The sequence below is a fragment of the Arachis hypogaea genome, chromosome 14, assembly GCF_003086295.3.
Source record: "Arachis hypogaea cultivar Tifrunner chromosome 14, arahy.Tifrunner.gnm2.J5K5, whole genome shotgun sequence".
Lineage (NCBI taxonomy): Eukaryota > Viridiplantae > Streptophyta > Magnoliopsida > Fabales > Fabaceae > Arachis > Arachis hypogaea.
Window position 1 is genome coordinate 77,627,898 of NC_092049.1, and position 20,200 is coordinate 77,648,097.

General features: G+C 38.8%; 1 non-coding gene across 1 annotated transcript; it reads left to right on the forward strand.

Moving 5' to 3' along the window:
• The first annotated feature begins 9,373 nt into the window (after positions 1 to 9,373).
• Positions 9,374 to 9,481, forward strand: LOC112745315 (small nucleolar RNA R71). The gene has a single exon (XR_003173251.1). It is a non-coding gene; the product is annotated as a small nucleolar RNA R71 (small nucleolar RNA).
• The last annotated feature ends 10,719 nt before the right edge of the window (positions 9,482 to 20,200 follow it).

Below are 20,200 nucleotides of genomic sequence, written 5' to 3' on the forward strand. Positions count from 1 at the left end.
TGGTAATCTGCCTCATGGTTATGCCATGCCTTAGCAAGGGATCTTAGAGATTGAGTTGTTTGATGTATGGGGTATTAACTTCATGGGGCCTTTCCCACCATCATACTCAAACACTTACATTTTGGTGGCAGTAGACTATGTATCCAAATGGGTAGAGGCAATTGCCACACCCACTAATGATACTAGACAGTGCTGAAGTTCCTCCAGAAGCATATCTTCAGCAGATTTGGTGTCCCTAGAATACTAATCAGTGATGGAGGGACTCATTTTTGCAATAAACAGCTTGACTCTGCTCTGATCCGATATGGAATTAACCACAAAGTGATAACTCCATATCATCCACAGACAAATGGGCAGGCTGAAGTCTCAAATAGAGAACTAAAACGAATCTTGGAACGGACTGTAAGTACCCGTAGAAAGGATTGGGCAAGGAGTCTGGATGATGCTCTATGGGCATATAGAACTACATTTAAAACGCCTATAGGGACCTCTCCATACCAGCTTGTGTATGGAAAAGCCTGTCACTTGCCAGTGGAACTGGAACACAAGGCCTACTAGGCAACCAGATTCCTAAACCTTGATGCCAAGTTAGATGGAGAGAAAATATTGCTCCAGTTGAATGAGCTAGAGGAATTCAGACTCAATGCTTTCGAAATGCAAAAATTTACAAGGAGAAAGCAAAAAGGTGGCATGACAAGAAACTGTTATCCAGATTCTTTGAGCCAGGACAGAAGGTCCTGTTGTTTAACTCTAGGCTCAGATTATTCCCTGGGAAATTAAAATCCCGGTAGAGGGGACCATATGTGATTACAAGTGTGTCACTATATGGATATGTAGAGCTTCAGGATATTGACTCTGACAAAAAGTTCATTGTTAATGGATAGAGAATAAAGCATTGTCTTGAAAGCAATGTTGAGCAAGAATGCTCAAAACTGAGACTAGATTAAAGCTCAGTAAAATCCAGCTAAAGACAATAAAGAAGCACTTGATGGGAGGCAACCCAGCCGTTAGCAAAGTTTATTTGTTATTTAAATAATAATTATATGAGTTTGATATAAATTATCTTCAAGGTTAATTATCAATTGTAGGAGTTTACAGAGTTACAGAAGGATTCAGAGCATAAAGCAGAGAAAAGGAGCTCACTGGCACGAAAACGCCAGTAAAGATACCATTCTGGGTGTTTAACGCCAGAGTTACAGCGTCCTGGGCGTTTAGAAAAATGCCCAGTGATAAAAGATTTCTGGCGTTTAACGCCAGCCAGGGTACCTGGCTGGGCGTTAAACGCCCACAATGGCCAACATATAGGCGTTAAACGCCATAATGGATACCATTCTGGGCGTTTAACGCCAGGAAAGGCAGGGGGAGGAGATTTTGTTTCCACTTCAAATTTTTTCAAACTTTCATGTTTTAATTCATAATTTTCTGCATAAACATGTTACAAATTTTCATTACTCACATTCAATTTCCAAAAATTTAGTAATCTTCTAAAACCCTTTTCAATTTTGTTTCAAATCCCTTCCAAATCTTTTTCAAAAACTCATTTATCTTTTCAATTCCTTTCCAAATCTTTTCCAACTCATCATATCTTCTTTTAATTCTTAGATGCATCAATAAATTTTCAGATTTAACTTCTTTATATCTTTTTCATATCTCTTGAATTTTAAAATCTCATCTTTTTCATATCTTGATTTTTTTTACCAATCATATCTCTCTATCATATATTTTTTTAAAATTTTCAAAACCCCACCCCTCCATCTTTAAATACACGTTTGGCCATCCCCATCCCTCCACAATTCGAATTTGACTCTCCTCCTATTCCTCTCCTTTCCTTTCTTTTGCTTGAGGACAAGCAAACCTCTAAGTTTGGTGTGTTTTTCCGTGATCACCGAGCTAAGACTCATTAAGATCATGGCTCCTAAGGGAAAACAAACCACTTCAAGAGGCAAGAAAGAGAATACTCCAAATCCACTTTGGAATCAAGAGAGGTTCTTAACCAAAGAACATGTAGACCATTACCATAAAATCATGGGTCTGAGGTTAGTGATCCCGAAAGTTAAATTTGATCTAAAAGAAGACGAATATCTGGAGATCCAAGAGCAGATTCGAAATAGAGGCTGGGAAATTCTAGCTAATCCCGAGTTAAAGGTGGGAAGAAACATGGTTCAGGAATTCTACTCAAATCTGTGGCTGACAGATAAGCAGAGAATGACTGGAGCTGCCTTCCATACCTTTCGAACTATGGTCAGAGGGAGGATTATTTACTTCCACCTTGACAAAATAAGAGAGGTCTTCAAGCTGCCTCAACTGTAAGATGATCCAGAATCCTTTAATAGGAGAATGGTGAAAATGGATAAACAGTTGGACCAAGTTCTAGAGGACATATGCCTCCCGGGAGCCAAGTGGATAACCAACTCAAAAGGTGTCCCAAACTAACTCAAAAGAGGAAATCTTAAGCCAGTTGCTAGGGGCTGGCTGGACTTCATTGGGCATTTCATACTGCCCACTAGCAACCGCTCTGATGTCACTGTCAAAAGAGTAGTGATGATTCATTGCATTATGCTGGGAAACGAAGTAGAGATTCATCATTTGATTTCTTGTGAGATTTACACAATTGCGAATAAGAACTCCACTGAAGCCAAATTGGCTTAACCAAGCTTAATCTATCTGCTATGTAAAGATGCTGGGGTGAAGATGGGAGTAGATGAGTTCATCCCAATCGAGCACCCAATCACCAAGAAGTCAATGGAAGGACAACAAGTGCAAGATAACTCCATCAAAAGGAGGGCGCAGGAGTTCCTCCCAGAAATCCCTCAGATTGACTACTGGACCCGCCTAGAAGCATCTGTCACCAAGCTGCAAGAAGCTATGGATAAACTTAAGGAGGAACAACAAAATCAAAACAGCATGCTTTGCAAGCTGCTTGGTGCACGAAATTGTGATCCCTGGTAATGGCTCCAAAAACTTGGTGCTCTAATCTTAATTCATAATTTGTCACAACTTCGATACAACTAACCAGCAAGTGCACTGGGTCGTCCAAGTAATAAAACCTTATGTGAGTAAGGGTCGATCCCACGGAGATTGTTGGTATGAAGCAAGCTATGGTCATCTTGTAAATCTCAGTCAGGCAGATATCAAATGGTTATGGAGTTTTCAAATAATAATAATAAATAAACAGAAAATAAAGATAGAAATACTTATGTAATTTATTGGTGAGAATTTCAGATAAGCGTATAGAGATGCTTTCGTTCCTCTGAACCTCTGCTTTCCTGCTGTCTTCATCCAACCAGTCCTACTCCTTTTCATGGCAAGCTTTCTGTAAGGCATCACTGTTGTCAATGGATACATCCCATCCTCTCTGTGAAAAGGGTCCAAATGCTCTGTCACGGCACGGCTAATCATCTGGAGGTTCTTGATCATACTGGAATAGGATTCACCCTCCTTTTGCGTCTGTCACTAAGCCCAGCACTCGCGAGTTTGAAGTTCGTCATAGCCATCCCTTCCCAAATCCTACTCGGAATACCACAGACAAGGTTTAGACTTTCCGGATCTCAGGAATGGCCATCCATGGGTTCTAACTTATACCACGAAGATTCTAATATCTCGGACTCGGTCCTCTGTATTAGATATCTAAGAGATACTCATTCTAGCTTGTTTGCATGTAGAACGGAAGTGTTTGTCAGGCACGCGTTCATAAGTGAGAATGATGATAAGCGTCACATAATAATCACATTCATCATGTTCTTGGGTGCGAATGGATATCTTAGAAGCGGAATAAGTTGAATTGAATAGAAAACAGTAGTACTTTGCATTAAATCATGAGGAACAGCAGAGCTCCACACCTTAATCTATGGAGTGCAGAAACTATACCGTTGAAAATACATAAGTGATAATGGAGTTCATTGGTCTCGGCCCCAGAAGGGAACCGGATTAACCAAGACCTGATCAAAGGATCAAAAGATAATCCAAAGATGTAAATACAATAGTAAAAAGTCCTATTTATACTAAACTAGCTACTAGGGTTTACAGAAGTAAGTAATTGATGCATAAATCCACTTCCGGGGCCCACTTGGTGTGTGCTTGGGCTGAGCTTGAAGTTTACACGTGCAGAGGCTTCTTTTGGAGTTGAACGCCAAGTTGTAACGTGTTTTTGGCGTTCAACTCTGGTTCGTGACGTGTTTCTGGCGTTTAACTCCAGACTGCAGCGTAGAACTGGCGTTCAATGCCCTTTTGCGTCGTTTAAACTCGGAAAAAGTATGGACTATTATATATTGTTGGAAAGCCCTGGATGTCTACTTTCCAATACCATTGAGAGCGCGTCATTTGGAGTTTTGTAGCTCCAGAAAATCCACTTTGAGTGAAGGGAGGTCAGAATCCAACAGCATCAGCAGTCCTTCTTCAACCTCTGAATCTGATTTTTGCTCAAGTTCAATTTCAGCCAGAAAATACCTGAAATCACAGAAAAATACACAAACTCATAGTAAAGTCTAGAAATGTGAATTTAACATAAAAACTAATAAAAATATCCCTAAAAGTAACTAGATCCTACTAAGAACATACTAAAAATAATGCCAAAAAGCGTATAAATTATCCGCTCATCACAACACCAAACTTAAATTGTTGCTTGTCCGCAAGCAACTGAAAATCAAATAGGATAAAAAGAAGAGAATATACTATAAATTCCAAAATATCAATGAAACATAACTCCAATCAGATGAGCGGGACTTGTAGCTTTTTGCCTTTTGAATAGTTTTGGCATCTCACCTTATCCACTGAAGTTCAGAATGATTGGCATCTATAGGAACTCAGAGTTCAGATAGTGTTATTGATTCTCCTAGTTCAGTATGTTGATTCTTGAACACAGCTACTTTATGAGTCTTGGTCGTGGCCCTAAGCACTTTGTTTTCCAGTATTACCACCGGATACATAAATGCCACAGACACATAATTGGGTGAACCTTCTCAGATTGTGACTCAACTTTGCTAAAGTCCCCAATTAGAGGTGTCCAGGGTTCTTAAGCACACTCTTCTTTTTGCTTTGGACCTTGACTTTAACCACTTAGTCTCAAGTTTTCACTTGACACCTTCACGCCACAAGCACATGGTTAGGGACAGCTTGGTTTAGCCGCTTAGGCTAGGATTTTATTCCTTTAGGCCCTCCTATCCACTGATGCTCAAAGCCTTGGGATCCTTTTTATTTACCCTTGCCTTTTGGTTTTAAGGGTTGTTGGCTTTTTGCTCTTGCCTTTTGGTTTTAAGAGCTTTTGGCTTTTTCTGCTTGCTTTTTCTTTTTCTCTTTTTTTTTCGCTATTTTCTCTCTTTTTTTTCTGCAAGCTTTTGTATTCACTGCTTTTTCTTGCTTCAAGAATCATTTTGATGATTTTTCAGATTATCAAATAACATGTCTCCTTGTCATCATTCTTTCAAGAGCCAATATATTTAACATTCTAAAACACCAACTTCAAAAAGACATATGCACTGTTCAAGCATTCATTCAGAAAACAAAAAGTATTGTCACCACATCAAAATAATTAAACTAGTTTCAAGGATGAATTCGAAACCATGTACTTCTTGTTCTTTTGAATTAAAAACATTTTTCATTTAAGAGAGGTGATGGATTCATAGGACATTCATAACTTTAAGACAAGGTTACTAAATACTAATGATCATGTAGTAAGACACTTACATAGATAAGCACTTAACATAAAGAAAACAAAAATAGAAAATTTGAGAACAAGGAATGAGTCCACCTTAGTGATGGTGGCGTTTTCTTCTTGAGGAACCAATGATGTCCTTGAGCTCTTCTATGTCTCTTCCTTGTCTTTGTTGCTCCTCCCTCATAGCTCTTTGATCTTCTCTAATTTCATGGAGGATGATTGAGTGCTCTTGATGTTCCACCCTTAGTTGTCCCATGTTGGAACTCAGTTCTCCTAGGGAGGTGTTGATTTGCTCCCAAAAGTTCTGTGGAGGAAAGTGCATCCCTTGAGGCATCTCAGGGATTTCTTGGTGATGAGCTTCTTCATGCGTCTCTTGAGATCCATGAATAGGCTCTTTTGTTTGCTCCATCTTTTTCTTAGTGATGGACTTGTCCTCATCAATGAGGATATCTCCCTCTATGTCAATCCCAGCCGAGTTGCATAGATGGCAAATGAGGTGAGGAAAAGCTAACCTTGCCATAGTGGAGGACTTGTCAGCCACCTTGTAGAGTTCTTGAGGTATAATCTCATGAACTTCTACCTCTTCTCCAATCATGATGCTATGGATCATGATGGCCCGGTCTATAGTAACTTCAGACCGGTTGCTAGTGGGAATGATTGAGCGTTGAATGAACTCCAACCATCCTCTAGCTACAGGCTGAAGGTCCAGTCTTCTCAGTTGAACCGGTTTGCCTTTTGAGTCAATCTTCCATTGAGCTCCTTCTACACATATGTCCATGAGGACTTGGTCCAACCTTTGATCAAAGTAGACTCTCCTTGTGTAGGGGCGTGCATTTTCTTCCATCATTGGCAAGTTGAATGCCAACCTCACATTTTCTGGACTAAAATCTAAGTATTTCCCCCGAACCATGGTGAGATAATTCTTTCGAGTTCTTACTTTGATCATGGTTTCTAGTGATCCATGCATTAGCATAGAACTCTTGAACCATTAGAATTCCAACTTGTTGGATGGGGCTTGTTAGAACTTCCCAACCTCTTCTTTGGATCTCATGTCGGATCTCCGGATACTCATTTTTCTTGAGTTTGAAAGGGACCTCGGGGATCACCTTTTTCTTGGCCACAACATCATAGAAGTGGTCTTGATGGGCTTTGGAGATGAATATTTCCATCTCCCATGACTCAGAGGTGGAAGCTTTTGTCTTCCCTTTCCCTTTTCTAGAGGATTCTCCAGTCATAGGTGCCATCAATGGTAATGGAAAAACAAAAAGCTTATGCTTTTACCACACCAAACTTAGAATATTGCTCGCCCTCGAGCAAAAGAAGAAAGAATAGTAGAAAAAGAAGAAGATATGGAGGAGATGGAGGGATGTGTGTATTCGGCTATATGGGTGGGCTTGGGTGGGAAAGAGATTTTGAATTTTGAAGGTAGGTGGGGTGTATGGATGTGAGTGGTGAAGAGGTGATGGGGAAGAGAGATTGAGGTGATTGGTGAAGGGTTCTTGGGAAAGGGTGATATAGGATTATGAGGAGGGAAGGTGAGTGGAGGTATGTGGGGATCCTGTGGGATCCACAGATCCTGAGGTGTCAAGGATTTACATCCCTACACTAATTAGGCATGTAAAATGCCATTGCATGCATTTCTGGTGTTTAGACGCCGAAGTGATGCTTGTTCTGGGCGTTCAACGCCCATATGCAGCATATTTCTGGCGTTGAACGCCAGCTTCATGCTTGTTTCTGGCGTTCAGCACCAGCTCCATGCTCTGTTCTGGCGTTGAACACCAGCCAGATGCTCCTTACTGGCGTTTAAACGCCAGTAAGTCCTTCCTCCAAGGTGTGATTTTTCTTCTGTTGTTTTTTTATTCTGTTTTTAATTTTTGGATTTATTTTGTGACTCCACATGATCATGAACCTAATAAAACATGAAAGAACAATAAAAATAAAAATAAAATTAGATAAATAAAAATTAGGTTGCCTCCCAATAAGCGCTTCTTTAATGTCAATAGCTTGACAGTGGGCTCTCATGGAGCCACACAGGTGATCAGGTCAATGTTGTAGACTCCCAACACCAAACTTAGAGTTTGGATGTGGGGATTCAACACCAAACTTAGAGTTTGGCTGAGGCCTCCCAACACCAAACTTAAAGTTTGATTGTGGGGGCTTTATTTGACACTGTACTGAGAGAAGCTTATCGTGCCTCTTTTCCATGTTTACAGGATGATAACCTTATGCTTTAAACACAAGGGAGTCCCCATTCAATTGAAGGACTAATTCACCTCTGTTAACATCTATCACAGCTCCTGCTGTGACTACGAAAGGTCTTCCAAGGATGATGCATTCATCCTCATCCTTCCCAGTATCTAGGATTATGAAATCAGCAGGGATGTAAAGGCCTTCAACCTTTACTAACACGTCCTCTACTTGTCCATAAGCCTGTTTCATGGATTTGTCTTCCATCTCTAATGAGAATTTGGTAGCCTGTACCTCAAAGATTCCCAGTTTCTCCATTACAGAGAGTGGCATGAGGTTTACCCCTGACCCAAGGTCACACAGAGCCTTCTCAAAGGTCATGGTGCCTATGGTACAAGGTATTAGGAACTTTCCAGGATCCTGTTTCTTCTGAGGTAATGTCAGTTGATCCAGATCACTCAGTTCATTGATGAGCAAGGGAGGTTCATCTTCCCAAGTCTCATTACCAAATAATTTTGCATTCAACTTCATAATTGCACCAAGGTACTTGGCAACTTGCTCTTCAGTAACATCCTCATTCTCTTCAGAAGAAGAATACTCATCAGAGCTCATGAAGGGCATAAAGAGGTTCAATGGAATCTCTATGGTCTCTAGATGAGCCTCAGATTCCTTTGGTTCCTCAAGGGGAAACTCCTTGTTGATCACTGGATGTCCCAGGAGGTCTTCCTCACTGGGATTCATGTCCTCTTCCTCCCTTGTGGGTTCGACCATGATTGATATATCAATGGCCTTGCACTCTCTCTTTGGATTCTCTTCTGTATTGCTTGTGAGAGTACTAGGAGGGGTTTCAGTGATTTTCTTACTTAGCTGGCCCACTTGTGCCTCCAAATTTCTTATGGAGGACCTTGTTTCACTCATGAAACTTAGAGTTGCCTTAGATAGATCAGAGACTAAGTTTGCTAAATTAGAGGTATTTTGTTCAGAGTTCTCTGTCTGTTGCTGAGAAGATGATGGAAAAGGTTTACTATTGTTAAACCTGTTTCTTCCACCATTATTAAAGCCTTGTTGAGGCTTTTGTTGATCCTTCCATGAGAGATTTGGGTGATTTCTCCATGAGGGATTATAGGTGTTTCCATAGGGTTCACCCATGTAATTCACCTCTGCTATTGCAGGGTTCTCAGGATCATAAGCTTCTTCCTCAGAAGATGCCTCTTGAGTACTGTTGGATGCAGCTTGCATTCCATTCAGACTCTGAGAAATCATATTGACTTGCTGAGTCAATATTTTGTTCTGAGCCAATATAGCATTCAGAGTGTCAATTTCAAGAACTCTCTTCTTCATAGGCGTCCCATTACTCACAGGATTCCTCTCAAAAGTGTACATAAATTGGTTATTAGCAACCATGTCAATAAGTTCTTGAGCTTCTACATGCGTTTTCTTTAGGTGAATGGATCCACCTGCAGAAGTATCCAATGACATCTTAGCTAATTCAGACAGACCATCATAGAATATATCCAGGATGGTCCATTCTGAAAGCATGTCAGAAGGACACTTTTTGGTCAGTTGCTTGTATCTCTCCCAAGCTTCATAGAGGGATTCACCTTCCTTCTGTCTGAAGGTTTGAACATCCACTCTAAGCTTACTAAGCTTTTGAGGAGGGAAGAACTTGGCTAAGAAAGCCGTGACCAGCTTATCCCAAGAGTTCAGGCTATCTTTAGGTTGAGAATCCAACCATATTCTAGCTCTGTCTCTCACAGCAAAAGGGAAAAGCATGAGCCTGTAGACTTCAGGATCTACTCCATTAATCTTAACAGTATCACATATCTGCAAGAATTCAGTTAAGAACTGAAAAGGATCTTCAGATGGAAGTCCATGAAACTTGCAGTTTTGTTGCATCAGAGAAACTAATTGAGGTTTAAGCTCAAAATTGTTTGCTCCAATTATAGGGATGGAGATGCTTCTTCCATGTAGATTGGAATTTGGTGCAGTAAAGTCACCAAGCATCTTCCTTGCATTATTATTATTTTCGGCTGCCATCTCCTCTTTCTGTTCAAAAATTCTTGTAAGGTTGTCTCTGGATTGTTGTATTTTAGCTTCTCTCAGTTTCCTCTTCAGAGTCCTTTCAGGTTCAGGGTTTGCTTCAACAAGAATGTTCTTGTCCTTGCTCCTGCTCATATGAAAAAGAAGGGAACAGAAAATAATAATAGGGATCCTTTTTACCACAGTATAGAGGTTCCCTTGTTGTTAGTAGAAGAAGAAAGGGAATAAGAGTGAAGAAGAATGGATAATCCAAACACAAGGGTGAGGATAGGAGCAGTGATTTGAGATGAAGAAAAGTGTTAGTAAATGAATAAATAAATAGAAGGAGATGGGAAAGAGGGAATTTCGAAAAATAAATTTTGAAAAAGAGTTAATGATTTTCGAAAATTAAGATAAAATTAAAATTAAAATTAAAAATTGAAACAATTAATTAATTAAAAAGAATTTTTGAAAAAGAGGGAGGTATTTTCGAAAATTAGAGAGGGATAGTTAGTTAGGTAATTTTGAAAGAGATAAGAAACAAACAAAAAGTTAATTAGTTAGTTGAAACAAATTTTGAAAATCAATTTTGAAAAGATAAGAAGATAAGAAGTTACAAAAGATATTTTAAAATCAAATTTTTTGAAAAAGATATGATTTAAAAAGATATGATAGAAAGATATGATTAAAATTAGTTTTGAAAAAGATTTGAATTTTAAAATCAAAATTAATGACTTGACTCACAAGTAATCACAAGATATGATTCTAGAACTTAAAGTTTGAATCTTTCTTAACAAGAAAGTAACAAACTTGAAATTTTTGAATCAAAACATTAATTGTTGATAATATTTTCGAAAATTATGAGATAAAATTAAGAAAAAAGATTTTTGAAAAATATTTTTAAAATTTTCGAAAATAAATAAGAAAAATGAAGAAGATTTGATTTTTGAAAAATATTTTGAAAAAGATAAGATTTTTAAATTGAAAATTTGATTTGACTCATAAGAAACAACTAGATTTTAAAATTTTTTGAAAAAGTCAACTCAAATTTTCGAAAATTTATGAGAGAAAAAGGGGAAGATATATTTTTTTTTATTTTTGAATTTTTAATTGTGAGAGAAAAAAACACAAAAAATGACTCACAACATGAAAATTATGAATCAAAACTCATGATGCATGCAAGAATGCTATGAATGTCAAGATGAACACCAAGAACACTTTAAAGATCATGATGAACATCAAGAACATATTTTTGAAACATTTTTGATGGAAAGAAAACATGCAAGACACCAAACTTAGAAATTTGCAAACTTCAGACACTAACAAATTGAAAATGCATATGAAAAACAAGAAAAGACACAAAACAAGAAAATATGAAGACCAAACAAGAAGACTGGCCAAGAACAACTTGAAGATCATGAAGAACACTATGAATGCATGAATTTTCGAAAAATGCATAAATTTTTAGAAAAAAAATGCAATTGACACCTAACTTAAAAATTGACTCTAGACTCAAACAAGAAATACAAAATATTTTTGGTTTTTATGATTTTATTAATTTTTTTTTGGATTTTTGTATATTTTTATTTTTTTGAAAAACATATAGGAAAAAGGAAATAAGAAATTCAAAAATTTTTAATAAGAATTCCAGGAATCTTTCAATGTTAGCCTAAAGCTCCAATCCAAGGGTTAGACATGGCTTAATAGCCAGCCAGCTTTAGGATATAAATCAGGCATGCAACAGCTGATACTTCATCCAACTCCATATACATGCCTTTTATGTTGACAAGTGGAAGCCTCAATCCAAAAGAATTTGGATGTGGCTTTACAGCCAGCCAGGCTTCAACATGTTACCATGAAACTCTAGAATTCATTCTTAAAAATTTTAAAATAATTTTCGAAAATAAAGGAAAAAAAAAATTTTTTGAAAGATTTTTGAAGAAATTTTTGAAAATAAAACAAAAAGAAAATTACCTAATCTGAGCAACAAGATGAACCGTCAGTTGTCCAAACTCGTACAATCCCCGGCAACGGTGCCAAAAACTTGGTGCACGAAATTGTGATCCCTGGTAATGGCTCCAAAAACTTGGTGCTCTAATCTTAATTCATAATTTGTCACAACTTCGATACAACTAACCAGCAAGTGCACTGGGTCGTCCAAGTAATAAAACCTTACGTGAGTAACGGTCGATCCCACGGAGATTGTTGGTATGAAGCAAGCTATGGTCATCTTGTAAATCTCAGTCAGGCGGATATCAAATGGTTATGGAGTTTTCGAATAATAATAATAAATAAACAGAAAATAAAGATAGAAATACTTATGTAATTTATTGGTGAGAATTTCAGATAAGCGTATAGAGATGCTTTCGTTCCTCTGAACCTCTGCTTTCCTGCTGTCTTCATCCAACCAGTCCTACTCCTTTCCATGGCAAGCTTTCTGTAAGGCATCACTGTTGTCAATGGATACATCCCATCCTCTCTGGGAAAAAGGTCCAAATGCTCTGTCATGGCACGGCTAATCATCTGGAGGTTCTCGATCATACTGGAATAGGATTCACCCTCCTTTTGCGTCTGTCACTACGCCCAGCACTCGCGAGTTTGAAGTTCGTCACAGCCATCCCTTCCCAGATCCTACTCGGAATACCACAGACAAGGTTTAGACTTTCCGGATCTCAGGAATGGCCATCCATGGGTTCTAACTTATACCATGAAGATTCTAATATCTCGGACTCAGTCCTCTGTATTAGATATCTAAGAGATACTCATTCTAGCTTGTTTGCATGTAGAACGGAAGTGTTTGTCAGGCACGCGTTCATAAGTGAGAATGATGATGAGTGTCACATAATCATCACATTCACCATGTTCTTAGGTGCGAATGGATATCTTAGAAGCGGAATAAGTTGAATTGAATAGAAAACAGTAGTACTTTGCATTAAATCATGAGGAATAGCAGAGCTCCACACCTTAATCTATGGAGTGCAGAAACTCTACCGTTGAAAATACATAAGTGATAATGGAGTTCATTGGTCTCGGCCCCAGAGGGGAACCGGAGTAACCAAGACCTGATCAAAGGATCAAAAGATAATCCAAAGATGTAAATACAATAGTAAAAAGTGCTATTTATACTAAACTAGCTACTAGGGTTTACAGAAGTAAGTAATTGATGCATAAATCCATTTCCGGGGCCCACTTGGTGTGTGCTTGGGCTGAGCTTGAAGTTTACACGTGCAGAGGCTTCTTTTGGAGTTGAATGCCAAGTTGTAACGTGTTTTTGGCGTTCAACTGTGGTTCGTGACGTGTTTCTGGTGTTTAACTCCAGACTACAGCGTAGAACGGCGTTCAACGCCCTTTTGCGTCCTCTAAAATCGGGCAAAGTATGGACTATTATATATTGATGGAAAGCCCTGGATGTTTACTTTCAAACGCCGTTAAGAGCGCGCGATTTGGAGTTCTGTAGCTCCAGAAAGTCCACTTTGAGTGCAGGGAGGTCAGAATCCAACAGCATCAGCAGTCCTTCTTCAACCTCTGAATCTGATTTTTTCTCAAGTCCCTCAATTTCAGCCAGAAAATACCTGAAATCACAGAAAAACACACAAACTCATAGTAAATTCCAGAAATGTGAATTTAACATAAAAACTAATAAAAACATCCCTAAAAGTAACTAGATCCTACTAAGAACATACAAAAAACAATGCCAAAAAGCGTATAAATTATCCGCTCATCACAGCTTAAGGAACAGGAGAAGCAAGGGCGTGAGCTACAGGAGCTAAAGCGCCAGAATCTCTCCCTTGAAGAGCCAGGCGTCCCACAACGAGAAGGAGTACTTACCTCTCCCAATGCAGGTTGTTGAGTCCTAACTCTGTGATAACTTTCGTTATTAGAGATCTATTTTAAGAGTCATTTATTTTTATGTTTTTAATTTTCTGTCTTCTATTATTATTGGTCTGCTTTTATGTTTATTTAAGTATTATTTTTATTTCATGATTAATAAAATTTAGAGTCTATGTCTTAAAGCTATGAATGTCCTATGAATCCATCACCTTTCTTAAATGAAAAATGTTTTTAATTACAAAAGAACAAGAAGTACATGGTTTTGAATTATATCTTAAAAATAGTTTAATTATTTTGATGTGGTGGCAACACTTTTTGTTTTCTGAATGAATGCTTGAACAATGCATATTTTTGAATTTGTTGTTTATGAATGTTAAAATTGTTGGCTCTTGAAAGAATGATGGAAAAGGAGAAATGTTATTGATAATCTGAAAAATCATAAAATTGATTCTTGAAGCAAGAAAAAACAGTGAAAAGCTTATAAAAAAAGGCGAAAAAATAAAAGAAAAAGAAAAAACAAGCAGAAAAAGCCAATAGCCCTTTAAACCAAAAGGCAAGGGTAAAATAAAAAGGATCCAAGGCTTTGAACATCAGTGGATAGGAGGGCCCACAAGAATAAAATCCTGGCCTAAGCGGCTAAACCAAGCTGTCCCTAACCATGTGCTTGTGGCGTGAAGGTGTCAAGTGAAAAGCTTGAGACTGAGCGGTTAAAGTCGTGGTCCAAAGCAAAAAGAGTGTGCTTAAGAGCTCTGGACACCTCTAACTGGGGACTCTAGCAAAGCTGAGTCACAATCTGAAAAGGTTCACCCAGTTATGTGTCTGTGGCATTTATGTATCCGATGGTAATACTGGAAAACAAAATGCTTAGGGTCACGGCCAAGACTCATAAAGTAGTTGTGTTCAAGAATCAACATACTGAAATAAGAGAATCAATAACACTATTTGAATTCTGAGTTCCTATAGATGCCAATCATTCTGAACTTCAAAGGATAAAGTGAGATGCCAAAACTGTTCAGAAGCAAAAAGCTAAGAGCCCCGCTCATCTAATTAAGACTGATCTTCATAGATGTTTTCGGAATTTATTGTATATTCTCTTCTTTTTATCCTACTTTGTTTTTAGTTGCTTGGGGACAAGCAACAATTTAAGTTTGGTGTTGTGATGAGCGGATAATTTATACGCTTTTTGGCATTGTTTTTAAGTAGTTTTTAATATGTTTTAGTTACTTTTTATTATATTTTTATTAGTTTTTAAATAAAAATTACATTTCTAGACTTTAATATGAGTTTGTGTGTTTTTCTGTGATTTTAGGTATTTTCTGGCTGAAATTGAGGGATCTGAGCAAAAATCTGATTCAGAGGCTGAAAAAAGACTGCAGATGCTGTTGGATTCTGACCTCCCTGCACTCAAAGTAGATTTTCTAGAGCTACAGAAGCCCAATTAGCACGCTCTCAATTGCCTTGGAAAGTAGACATCCTGGGCTTTCCAGCAATATATAATAGTCCATACTTGGCCCGAGTTTTGATAACGCAAACTGGCATTTAAACGCCAATTTTCTACCCTTTTCTGGCATTAAATGCCAGAACTGGCATAAAAGCTGGAGTTAAACGTCCAAACTGGCACCAAAGCTGGCGTTCAACTCCAAGAAAAGTCTCTACATGTTAAAGCTTCAATGCTCAGCCCAAGCACACACCAAGTGGGCCCCGGAAGTGGATTTCTACACTATCTATCTTAGCTTACTCATTTTCTATAAACCTAGGTTACTGGTTCATTATAAAAACTACTTTTAGTGATTCATTTTGTACCTCATGACATTTTACATCAGAACTTGTATTTTCTACGGCATGAGTCTCTAAACCTCATGGTTGGGGGTGAGGAGCTCTGCTGTGTCTCGATGGATTAATGCAATTACTGCTGTTTTCCATTCAATCACGTTTGTTTCTATTCTAAGATGTCCACTCGCACTTCAACATGATGAATGTGATGATCCATGACACTCATCACTATTCTCAACCTATGAACGCGTGCCTGACAACCACTTCCGTTCTACCTTAGATTGAGTGTGTATCTCTTTGGTTCCTGATTCACGAGTTTGATTGCCTCTCCTGACAACAGAGCATTCGAATCTGTGAGATCGGAGTCTTCGTGGTATAAGCTAGAATCAATTGGCAGCATCCTTGAGATCCGGAAAGTCTAAACCTTGTCTGTGGTATTCCGAGTAGGATCCGGGAAGGGATGACTGTGACGAGCTTCAAACTCGCGAGTGTTGGGCGTAGTGACAGATGCAAAAGGATCAATGGATCCTATTCCAACATGAGTGAGAACCGACAGATGATTAGCCGTGCGGTGATAGTGCATTTGGATCATTTTTACTGAGAGGACAGATGGTATCCATTGACAACGGTGATCCCCCAACATACAGCTTGCCATGGAAGGAGCCTTGCGTGCGTGAAAAAGAAGACAGTAGGAAAGCAGAGATTCAGAAGACAGAGCATCTCCAAAACTTCAACCTGTTCTCCATTACTGCATAATAAGTATTATTTAATCTATGTTCTTTTACTCATTCTAATTAAAACTAAGAATTGTTATTGATATCCTGACTAAGAGTTACAAGATAACCGTAGCTTGCTTCAAGTCGACAATCTCCGTGGGATCGACCCTTACTCACGTAAGGTATTACTTGGACGACCCAGTGCACTTGCTGGTTAGTTGTGCGAAATTGCAAAAGTGTGATTGTGATTTCATGCACCACTCACCCTTGCAGGGGACTGATTTGTTCCTCTCCTCTTAGATGGGCTCCAACCTACGACAGATCTAGTTGCTCCGTTGTCGGTTTGGGTTGCCGGAGACCTAGAACACCGGCTGGAATTCTCGCCGACGTCATGGCAGCAAGTCGGGTTCTTCGATAATCCGTTCCCCATTTGGTCCCTACTCTGAACAAGCCTCACCGACCCACCATCACCACTTGCTTCTTCTTCTTCTTTAATTATGGCTCCAATGCAAACTAGGGTTCCCAATTTCTCTTTAATCTTGAACAATAATGGTGGATTCAACGCTGTTCATCATCCACAATAGCAAGAACATTGGAATTATGCTTCTTCAACTTCTTCTTCTAATTTTTATTCAATATTGAACAATAATGTTGGATTCAGCACGGTTCATCATCCACAACAACAAGCACATTAGGATTATTAGACCAATAATGGAATTGCTAGTAGTAACAATCTTAATTCTTTAGGATCATGCAATTTTGGGAACAATGCTATAATTGCTGCTGCTAATGGTAATGGTAATAGTGGTTGTTCCTTTTTTCCTAGCATTGGTTTTGGCCATTATTAATGTTAATTTTCTTAGGTATATGGCTGAACCTTTTTTCCTCGCCGGAGACTACTTCGACATCCTGACTGGAGACTTTTCAACCGTCCTGGCGGCGAAGTCACCGGAAAAGGATCGATTTCTTCTTCGTTGAAGGTTGTGGTGGAGACACTCTCGCTCAAGCTGCAAACTTCCTTAGAGAGTTGGGAGATCTCTTGGGGTTTGGTGGTGCCCATGCATTATTGCAAATAATGCATCAGCATCGTCGTTCTCATAATTCTTCATCATGTTGTTGTTCTCTGTATGGAAGGTTATGGGTTTGTGGGGTTGTTAGGGTTGGAATTTGGAGAAGGTTGGTGGTGGGTATATATATATATGCAGGGTTTATTACTTCTCTAAAAAGTATTTAGAAGCAAAGTACTAAGACTATGTATTATCTTATGTATTACTTTAATTTTCGAGGACTAAAATTTTTATAAGTGGGGTAGGATGTAAGACCCCGAATTTTCAGAAACTAAATATTGTTATTTAATGATTTATTTTATGTACTCGAGAGTATAATTCCCAGAAATTTGTATATTAATTGATTATTTTCTTATTATTGATTTAAAACTTTAGTGATTGAAAAATAATGAGTTTTATCCGCTTTAGTTTGAATAATTAGACTTTAATTTTATTTTATGATTTAAAGAAAATTAATTTAATTGTCTCTAGTTATTGAGTTAGAGTATCTATTTGAAAATAAATTTGTAAATTAATAATTAAATAGTATTTTTATAGATATTGTTGTTGGATTAAAATTTGGGTTTCAATTACTCTATTACCCTAATTTTATTAAAATTACTAAATTGTTCCTAACTCTAATTTTGTCACACCCATCCCCTAAAATATTTCTGCTTCACGCTGCGCAGCCACCAGCCCCTCCTTCATCCTCTTTTCTATGCAGCACACACCCACGGATAGGGGAAGGAGAGCTTGGCACTGCCGAACAGAGAAGGAAGGGAGAGAGAAAATCTGTTCCTGCCGTCAACATGCTGCTACTGCGGCCTAACCGCGTCGCCGCCGATCCGTGAAGCTACCGCCGGATTGCCGCGCGTAAGGAGCCCGTGTCATCGCCGCCATTGTTGTCCCATCCCTAGAGCCATGAGTTGCACCTCTGTCACCGAGCGGAGGAGGGAGAAGACACGATGGTGGAGGAACCGCACCCAGCCCCTATCGCGTCATGTCGCACGCAGGAGTGGCCACCGTTGCATTCTTGCCACCAGCGTCATTGGATCTTGCCGTCGAGCCCGTCCTCACCGGTGCCGTTGGAGGCACGAACAAAGGAAAAACGCGCATGATGGAGCTTGCGGAGATGGTGATACGTGATGGTGCGGGGTTGTTTCGCCGCCCTTGCTGCCGTCGCCGTCAGAAGCTGCCGCCATGGCCGCCGGCCTCCTAGCTGCTGCAGTGGTTGTGGACCGCTATGTATGGTCACCGGAGAAGTCGTTGTGGCTGCTGAAACCACCGCCGAAGCTTCTGGAAGCTTCTGCCGCCCGAAACCCCACTGTCGTCGCCGGAAAACTCTGCTGGTAAGGGCTTTTGAGTTTGGTTTTCATTAATTTAAGATTCCGGAAACTTTATCGTCTCTATATGTGGGTTTCAGTCACCATCGCCGGAGTTCAGTCGCCGCTGCCGCTTGAGGTGGCTGCCGGAGCCGCTGCCAAGCTAGTTCAGAGCCCGCCGCTGTTTCGTTTCGCTAGTTCAGTAAGTATTTCTGTTTCGAAAGCCCTGCGTTAGTGTTCTGTTCCGTGTAATAAAGTATTTGTGATGTTAATGGTTCTAGGAGTTAGAATCCGAGTTTACTGGTGGTGTTTGAAGCTGTTTCTACTTTTGAGAGAGCAAGCGGAGCCGAGGTTTTGGTTGCCGTCAATTCGGGTTGAGGCGAAAGGAACCCTGTGAGGCGTTTGGGCTATGGTTTCGCGTATTGAGTTAGGAGCCTTTTCAGAAAATCACATTTTATGAATTGGAATTATTATATATGGATATTGATGTGAGAAAATGTATCTTTGAGTGATTGTATAAGTCTTATGTAATTGTTGGTTGTCTTGGATGAATATGAATGCTTGTTTGACTGTGTTATTGTTCGGTTTTGTGAAATGGACAGTTCTTGAAATGCTTCTTTAAAGTTAATTTGTAAAAGCTTTGAAATCAAGTTTAATACGTTGGAAATTGATTTTGAGTTTGATTTGGTTTTCTTGAAATATGAAAATGGAAATGTACCTTTGGATTCAGTTGGATTTTGAGCTGATTTTGTTTTGAACCCTTTAAAGAGGGTTGCGAAATGGTTTGGTTGGGACCCGGAAAGGGTGGCAAAGTCCAAGTTTTAGGGGAGATGCTGCTGAAATTCCTATAAAATCCGAGTCTTTAATTGAAATGTTATTTGGAAAAGTATGAGTTTAATGCCTTTACTATTTTACTTGGAGGATTGTGAATTTAAGACTTTTTATTATCTTTACTTGGATCAATTATGAAAGCAATGAAGCTACGCTTTGAAAAGAATTATTGGAAAGAGAATTATGATTTCTCCTTATTTCCTAAGAAAAATAGTATGCCTTTGGGTGCAAGTCATTCGAAAGAGAATTATGCTTTAAAGTTGTTTTAAAGGTGAAAAGGGTTTATGTGTTTTTTCGTTATTTAACTTAAAGATTGTCACTTGGAGGAGTTTTCATGACTTTAAAAGAATTTGGGTTTCGATTGACAAATCTAATTTTTTTGACATTTTAGATAAGCTTTAAAGTATCCTTAGAATTCTGGTTTAGCAAAACTAAAATGATTTTTTTCAAGCCGTTGGAAACGCTTCAGATTTTTATCAAGGGGTTGAAATTGCTTTTGTGTCAAGGGAACGAAATGGTTTTGAAAATGTGGTTGGAGTAAGTGATTACATGACTCAGCTTGGTTTAGATTCTATTTTTATTACTCAAATCGAGAAGCTAAGGTTATAAAGACTTCAAACAAATTTGAGGAAGTGAGTTGTGTTATTCTCCCCTAAAGTCTTGAGACTCTACTGAGGATCTTTTGTTACCAAATCTTGTTTTAGAATGAATGATTTTGAATCTCGCAGAAATGGCTTTTGATTTGGTGTGGTTTCTGAAATGTTTGGAAAGATGTTGTGGAGAGTGGCCTTATTTTAAAAGGAGAAATTTATGTTTGAGGAG